Consider the following 7931-nt stretch of genomic DNA (forward strand, 5'->3'; position numbering starts at 1 on the left):
TTGATTTCTCAAGATATAACATTTGCAGCCAAAGACCTGAAGAAAATTTAGAGTTGGCTTCTTGTTCTTGAATAATTGATAGGGAGTCATGCATTTTTCTTGATTAACCAGATAAATATTCTGTATGTAGCATGCAGTATTTACAGCTTCAGCCCAGAAATATGTTGGTAACTTAGACTATTCAAGCATTGTCCTTGCAGCTTCAATAAGTGATCTATTCTTCCTTTCTACTAGTCCATTTTGTTATGGAGTTCTTGCTGCTAAAAACTCATGCAAAATCCCATTTTCTTCACAAAATGCTCTCATGACAGAATTCTTGAACTCAGTTCCATTGTCACTCCTGATTCTTCTAACTTTGAAATCAGGATGATTATTGACTTGCCTTATGTGATTGATGATGATTTCACTAGCCTCATCTTTAGACTTTAGGAAATATGTCCAAGAGAACTTTGAAAAATCATCTACAATTACTAGGCAAAATCTTTTTCTTGAGATGGACAACACATTGACTGGTCCAAACAAATCCATGTGTAGCAGTTGCAAAGGTTCTTTAATTGTTGAATCAAGCTTCTTTCTGAATGATGCTTTGATCTGCTTTCCCTTTTGGCAGGCATCAAACAATCCATCCTTAGAAAACTCCACTTGAGGAATACCACTAACCAGTTCTTTCTTTACAAGTTCATTCACAGTCTTGAAGTTTAAATGGGATAGCTTCTTGTGCCATAACCAACTTTCATCCTGACTTGCTTTGCTGAGAAGACAAGTAACAGATTCTGCATTTGATGAGTTGAAGTCAGCTAAGTACACATTCCCTTTTCTCACACCAGTGAGAACCACTTTATTGCTTCTCTTGTTTGTCACAATACATGCTTTTGAGGTGAAGGTTACTTGTTATTCCCAAGGAACTAACAATGAGATTTACAGAAGGGGGGTTGAATGTAAATCTCAAAACTTTTTCAAGTTTTGAGCAGTTTCAAAGGCTAAGTGTATGATGAACAGATGTGTGTGAATTGCTTTGAGCAGGTGCAGACAGATGTATATTCAAGACACAAATGTAAAGAACACAAAGGCTTTAAAAACTTTTCTGGTGGATTTGTTGTTCCACCAGAGATGTGTATTTCAGAAAATCTGTGATACAAAGAATTGTTCACAGCTGCTTCCTAGTACAAACTAGATGATTTTCTCTCTATGTTTTTCTAAACAGCTCTAGAAAATTCACGCTAATTACTAGCTGCAACTTGGTTTATATATCACCAAGTTTACAAGTGAAGACAAAGATAAAATACAATCATAAAATAGTTCTTCACATGTTTTTTTTTCATTTCTCTATCCAATGCAATCTAAGATAATCTGTGAATCTTTAAATACTTCCTTGTTTGCACCAAAATGGAAATGCAGCTTTTTCTTGATTCCTCCAAGAGGCTACCACATTCCAGTTGTCTCTGTCAACCCATGTGCCTTTATCAGCTTATGAATTGTCACTATCAACTACTATGGAACTGAGCATCCATTGAAGCTTTCATCCATTGATGGCTTTATCCGTTGATGCTTTAGTGACATCCGTTGATGCTTTAACAGTTGAAGTTTTATCCGTTGATGCACTCATCCGTTGATGGATGTTATCCGTTGAAGCTTTAGAGACATCCGTTGAAGCTTTGTTTCTCATCCGTTGAAGGCCTTTAATCTATCTGTTGATACTACTTCATTTATACAAAATTACAAGGCATGAAATATCTACAATTAGCCCTCCTATTTGCATATCCACTAGTAGTCAACATGACTTATAATTTCCCACAACTTCTAAGAATTATAACTTAAATACAGAGACTGAAATGTGCTACAATACTAAACTTATTTCTAAGTAAAGCTACTCCATCAACGGATAGCCAAGATGGTCTTATCCGTTGAGGCTACAAACACTAGATTTCTACTTAAGTGTTTTGTTTAACTTATCATCAAACTAATACATATATTCCTAACAATCTCCCCCTATTTATGTCTACTAGAATTGTAGGCATAAGTTCAGGGTTAACTTGATGATAACAAAACACTTAACAAATATATGAGTTGAAACCATGTAGAAATTCAAAAGTGCTGCAAAACTGTATGTACTGAGATAGAATTGAAGATTTACAGTGTTTCCAAGGGTGCTCCTTTAGTCTGAGCAAATCATTTTCTTTTCCTTTATTTCCTTATTTTCTTCCCTAGCCTCCTGTCATTTTCCTCTACTTGGAGTTGGAGTTGTCTGTAGAATTCAGCTTCATCTTCTTCACTGATATCCAACTTAGATTGCACTTCCTTGAGAGTTTCATTACTGGCAATTTTAAGCTGGTCTTCAAGTTTGAAAATCTTCTGACTCCTTTATTGTCTCTGAACTCCATCAACCAATGAGGTGATTTATGAATTGTAATTCCATGCTCAGGGATAAATAATGTTCTAGGCAAGGAATTTGACTCTCACCAATTCTTCCTTATGCTGGCAATCTTGTTGAGAATCTCAGTTTTGGCAGTCGTGGTAAAGCCAGTATCCCTTTTGATAGCTGAGTAGACTCTAATCAAGGTAGAATATCCATCACTTATAATTCTTTGAAGAGGCCAAGTCCTTTCCACACTTCCTTTATACTTGAACACTAGCCTTTCGGGTAGCTGTCTATAGGAATTTATTCCCCTTACTTCCTCCAGCTCATCCAGGAAGAGTTCAATATCTGTATATTCTTTTATGTCACAAATGTGAACATAATCATCCTTTGAGGCTTGTGGCTTAGGCTTAGGTTTATGTTTCTGAGTGAATTTACTTGAGGTTAGGGGAGGTGTTGATTTGGATTTTCTTTTCAGTTTCTTTGGTGGTGGAGAAGTAGTTAAGAAGGAAGGAAATTTTATGGTGTCCCAATCAATAGGTTCCTCTTTAGGGATGATTGTTTCACCATGGATATTTATACGGGGATCAGCCACAACAGGTTCAGGAATAGAAGGTAGTGGTTTAGATTTTGATTGGGTTTCCTCAGTGTCATCTCCACTCTTCCTTTTTGCCTTGGCCTTCTTTCTGTTCCCTTTCTGCCATTCTTTTCTTTCCTCACTTCTTTCCTCCACACTCTCACCAACCATATTCCCCATATCCACATTTATGCTTTCAGTCTTGTTTCCTTCACTCTTGTCTTCAATCTTCTTCTTTTCTTCAATTTGACTTGACTTTAGCTATTTTTCAAGCTTCGCTTGTGCTCTTTGGTCAGCCTTCAGCTTTTTAGCTTCTTCCTTTAACCTCATGGTTTCTTCCCTCTTGGCTATTGGGAATTTGGGACGTCCTTGCATCACACAGATACTCTTTCCCTCTCTATAGATGATAGCCATATTCATTCTTTCCACTACATCCTTGGTCTCTTTGTGCTTTATGATGTTACCACCCAAAACTTTGTCTACATCAGGCTTTGGAAGAGGAAAATCCACTTCTTTTAGTTGAGCAAAGCTTAGAGGGTTCTTTGTAGAGTCCTTGTTGAATCTAGTGGTTGGCTTGAGTACCATGGGCTTCAGGTTCCTTAAAGAAGTTTCTCCAACCTTATTCCTCCTTACTAGCTTGTGCTCCATAATGATTGGCTCAACTTTTGTGCTATGTTTCACATATAAGGATTTTGTAGTTGTAGAGCCAAACATTTGTTGCATCCTTTCATCAATTCTTCTTCTTTGCTCTTTCACCTTCATCTCAGCTGCTTCTAGTTGGATTAGATCAATTCCATCAAGCTTTCCTTTGATTTGAAGTGTTGGAGAAGTAGTGATGGCAGGAACTAGCACTTTGGATATTTGAATGTGTGTAGATGGCTCCCCTTCCCCTTCCCATTTATTCTCCCCCTTTTTGTTATCATCAAGGAGAGGGGTCAAGCCCTGTGCTTTAGCCAGTTGCACTAGAAGACTAGTCTGAGACTGTTGATTGTGAAGAATGGTGACCATAGAGTTTTCAATAGCTTTAACTCTTTCCTCCAATTTGCCCATCTTCTTTTCAGCATCTGATTCTCTTCTCAGTCTCAATAATAGTTCCTGCATGGTACCAAAGGGCATGATTGAATCCATCTTCTCAGTATTGTAGGACTTCAAGTCAGTTATATCCTTCTTGAGTTCATCCATACTTAGATTCTGTCTTAATTGTTGTAGCTTCATGAGATGTAGAGAATCTAAGTGGGCTTGGATAATGGCCTTGGTACCAGCATTTGAAGTTTCCTGAATTGCCTTTTGGATAGCCATAACTTGTTTGACTAAGGATACATTGAAATGCCCTGGTGTAGACTCCTTTGTCAATGCCCATTCAGGTAACTCTGGAATAGAACTTGGGCCTTCATCTCCCCCTAAGTTCATGCTTCCATCAAAAGAATCAGAGTCATCATCATTAGAATTTACTCCAAATTCTTCAGATGGCTCACCAGCTGTAGAAGGCATCATATTGACAGCAGCTTTATCCCTTTGTAGAGATTCTGAAGTATGTACTAGGTTTAAAGTCTTTTCTGCCTCCTCATTGCCCTGAGTAGCCAACAGTTGATAGGCTGACACAGGATGAGTAAAAGTGTCAGCATCCAAGGAAATGTTATCAATTTCAGCTCTGTAATGTTGCTGAAATTGTCTTTCCTTGTCAGCATCATCCACAATCATTGACTCACTAGCAATGGCTGGATCCACCCTTAAACATCCTATACCTGGTTTTCTCTCAATTTCTCTCTTTTCTTGCATCAGGGGCTCCCCCTGGCTCACACTCCTCACACCCTCACCTTCACCTACTAAGGTGGTACTCCTCTCACTTTCTTTTGCCATGCTGGAAGACATAGCATGCATATTTAGACTCTCAAGCTCTCCTTTTGCCTGGGAACAACCCAGCCTCTCACTCAAGTTTTCACTTCCTTTCCTCAACCCTAGAAGTGATTGCACAGTAACCATGTCTTCTACACTTGGAGTTAATTCAGTTGTTTGTGTAGAGACTATCTGTAATATCCGGTAATTTTTTAGAATTCGATTAATAAAAGAATAATAGAATAAAAAGGATTAAAATTAGATAAGTACTAGGATTTAAAATTGGGTTAGACTATTGGGCCTAAAATTTGGATCAGATTTTAATAGGGATAACTTGTAGGTTAAGATATAGGGTTTTGTATCGTTATAAATACATTCTATTTGTCTTTCTCGTTTTTAATATCAAAATTCGTAGGGCTCTTCTTAACATAAATCAGCAGTCTTGTAAAACTCATAGAAAATTCATCGTAAGTCGGAATTCAGTGATTCTAGACTTTTCGGAAAGATCTTTTCGTTATCTTGAACTTTCGTGTTTTGTGTTTTCCAAGAAAACATCGTTTAGAGGGTCAAAAAGGCTATATTCAGATCTGGTCAGGTTTTGAAGTAAGTTTTCGATCGATCTTGCTAGTGTTTTCAAAATTGTGTGTTGTGCGTTTATATTTGATTATGAAAACATGGGCTAAGTGATGATATATTTGAAAATATATGTGTAGTATATGTATTGTTGTATCCGTGTGGGTCTCAATGATAATTCTGAATCTTTGATTTGTGCTATGGTTTGTTAAAATATCGAATAAGAACTTAGGACCGTAGTCACCGGATTGTAGTGACAGTTTTCTGAAAATTTAGGACCGTTATCACCGGGTTGTAGTGGTCGTGGCATGAATTATGGGTTTTGAATTTTTGTTGTTTATGTGCTATGTGTATCCTATGTATCGAAAAAGAATAAGAATATGTATCGAATGTGTTTGTTTCGTATATCGTATCGTACAGATTATTGTATTTTGTTATATGTGGACATGTTACTTGGCCAACTAGTTGGATCGATTATTTTCTTGCTGGGCTGTATAGCTCATTGCTTACAATTTCAGATTTCGCCTAAGAGTTCGAGTTGGATAGCATTGGAGTTTGAGGACTTAGGATTGGATTAGAATGACTTTTGGACTCCGCTTTTAGCTGCGCATTTGTAATAGTGATCTTTGTAATAGATTTTCGTATTAGTAAATTGTATTTTATTTTAGTTTTGGTTTAGAATTAATGGTCCGGAAGTGCGGGCTGTAGCAGTTGGTATCAAGAGCAGGCTGTTCTTCGGAGTGTGTTAGTTGTGGGACTAGTACATTCCCTAGGATTCGATCTTGTGGACCATAGTTTAAGTTTGTCCTATAGGAGATTAGCGAGAGTAGACGTATAGGTTTGTTGTGAATTTGGGGACCAAATTCTTTTTAAGGAGGGTAGTATGTAATATCCTGTAATTTTTTAGAATTCGATTAATAAAAGAATAATAGAATAAAAAGGATTAAAATTAGATAAGGACTAGGATTTAAAATTGGGTTAGACTATTGGGCCTAAAATTTGGATCAGATTTTAATAGGGATAACTTGTAGGTTAAGATATAGGGTTTTGTATCGTTATAAATACATTATATTCGTCTTTCTCGTTTTTAATATCAAAATTTGTAGGACTCTTCTCAACATAAATCAGCAGTCTTGTAAACTCGTAAAAAATTCATCGTAAGTCAGAATTCAGTGATTCTAGACTTTTCAGAAAGATCTTTTCGTTATCTTCAACTTTCGTGTTTCGTGTTTTCCAAGAAAACATCGTTTAGAGGGTCAAAAAGGCTATATTCAGATCTGGTCAGCTTTTGAAGTAAGTTTTCGATCGATCTTGCTAGTTTTTTCAAAATTGTGTGTTGTGCATTTATATTTGATGATTAAAATATGGGCTAAGTGATGATATATTTGAAAATATATGTGTAGTATATGTATTGTTGTATCCGTGTGGGTCTCAATAATAATTCTGAATCTTTGATTTGTGCCATGGTTTATGAAAATATCAAATAAGAACTTAGGACCATAGTCACCGGATTGTAGTGACAGTTTTCTGAAAATTTAGGACCGTTATCACCGAGTTGTAGTGGTCGTGGCATGAATTATGGGTTTTGAATTTTTGTTATTTATGTGCTATGTGTATCATATGTATCGAAAAAGAATAAGAATATGTATCGAAAGTGTTTATTTTGTATATCGTATCGTATAGATTATTGTATTTTGTTATATGTGGACATGTTACTTGGCCAACTAGTTGGATCGATTATTTTCTTGCTGGGCTGTATAGCTCATTACTTACAATTTCAGATTTCGCCTAAGAGTTCGAGTTGGATAGCATTGGAGTTCGAGGACTTAGGATTGGATTAGAATGACTTTTGGACTCCCCTTTTAGCTGCGCATTTGTAATAGTGACCTTTGTAATAGATTTTCGTATTAGTAAATTGTATTTTAATTTTAGTTTTGGTTTAGAATTAATGGTCCGGAAGTGCGGGCTGTTACACTATCAATGGATGAGGAATATCCGTTGAGGTTGAAACTGATGGTATCAACGGATAACTGCTGTTAAGCTTATCCGTTGAAGAACAACCACTTGTTAACGGATGAGGGATATCTGTTGAAGAAGGAAAAGAAGTAGAAATTGAAAGTGACATAATTGTTGAATCTGTGTGGATTGACTTTAATTTAGGTGACACAGATTCTTTAACTAAGTCTGAAAGAATTGGCTGATGATCCAATAAATCATCTAAAAGATGATGATCATCAGTATTTGAGTAGGGCTCCTCGCTGAGTTGTAAAGAGGGAGAATCAGGAATTGATGTGAAAATCATGTCCACATTCAGAGATGGTGATGTAGAATTTGGTGGTTGGTGTGTGAATTTTGAGAGAATGGGGTTGTGACTCCACATTTGTTGGAGTCACATCAAGCTGAATTTGTGAAGGCATAGATATAGGTGCTTGTATCCGTGCAGTGTGTGCACCTTGTGTTGAAACTAGGGTTTTGACCTTCTTTCTTCTTGTGAAGACTTTTACAGGTGACTGTGTAGCTTTAGTGTCCCTCCCTATTTTGTTTTGTATCCCTGGTTGGGGACTATTTTCAATAGCTGCACCCTATTGG

Source organism: Apium graveolens, chromosome 2 (genome assembly GCF_009905375.1).
Source record: "Apium graveolens cultivar Ventura chromosome 2, ASM990537v1, whole genome shotgun sequence".
NCBI lineage: Eukaryota > Viridiplantae > Streptophyta > Magnoliopsida > Apiales > Apiaceae > Apium > Apium graveolens.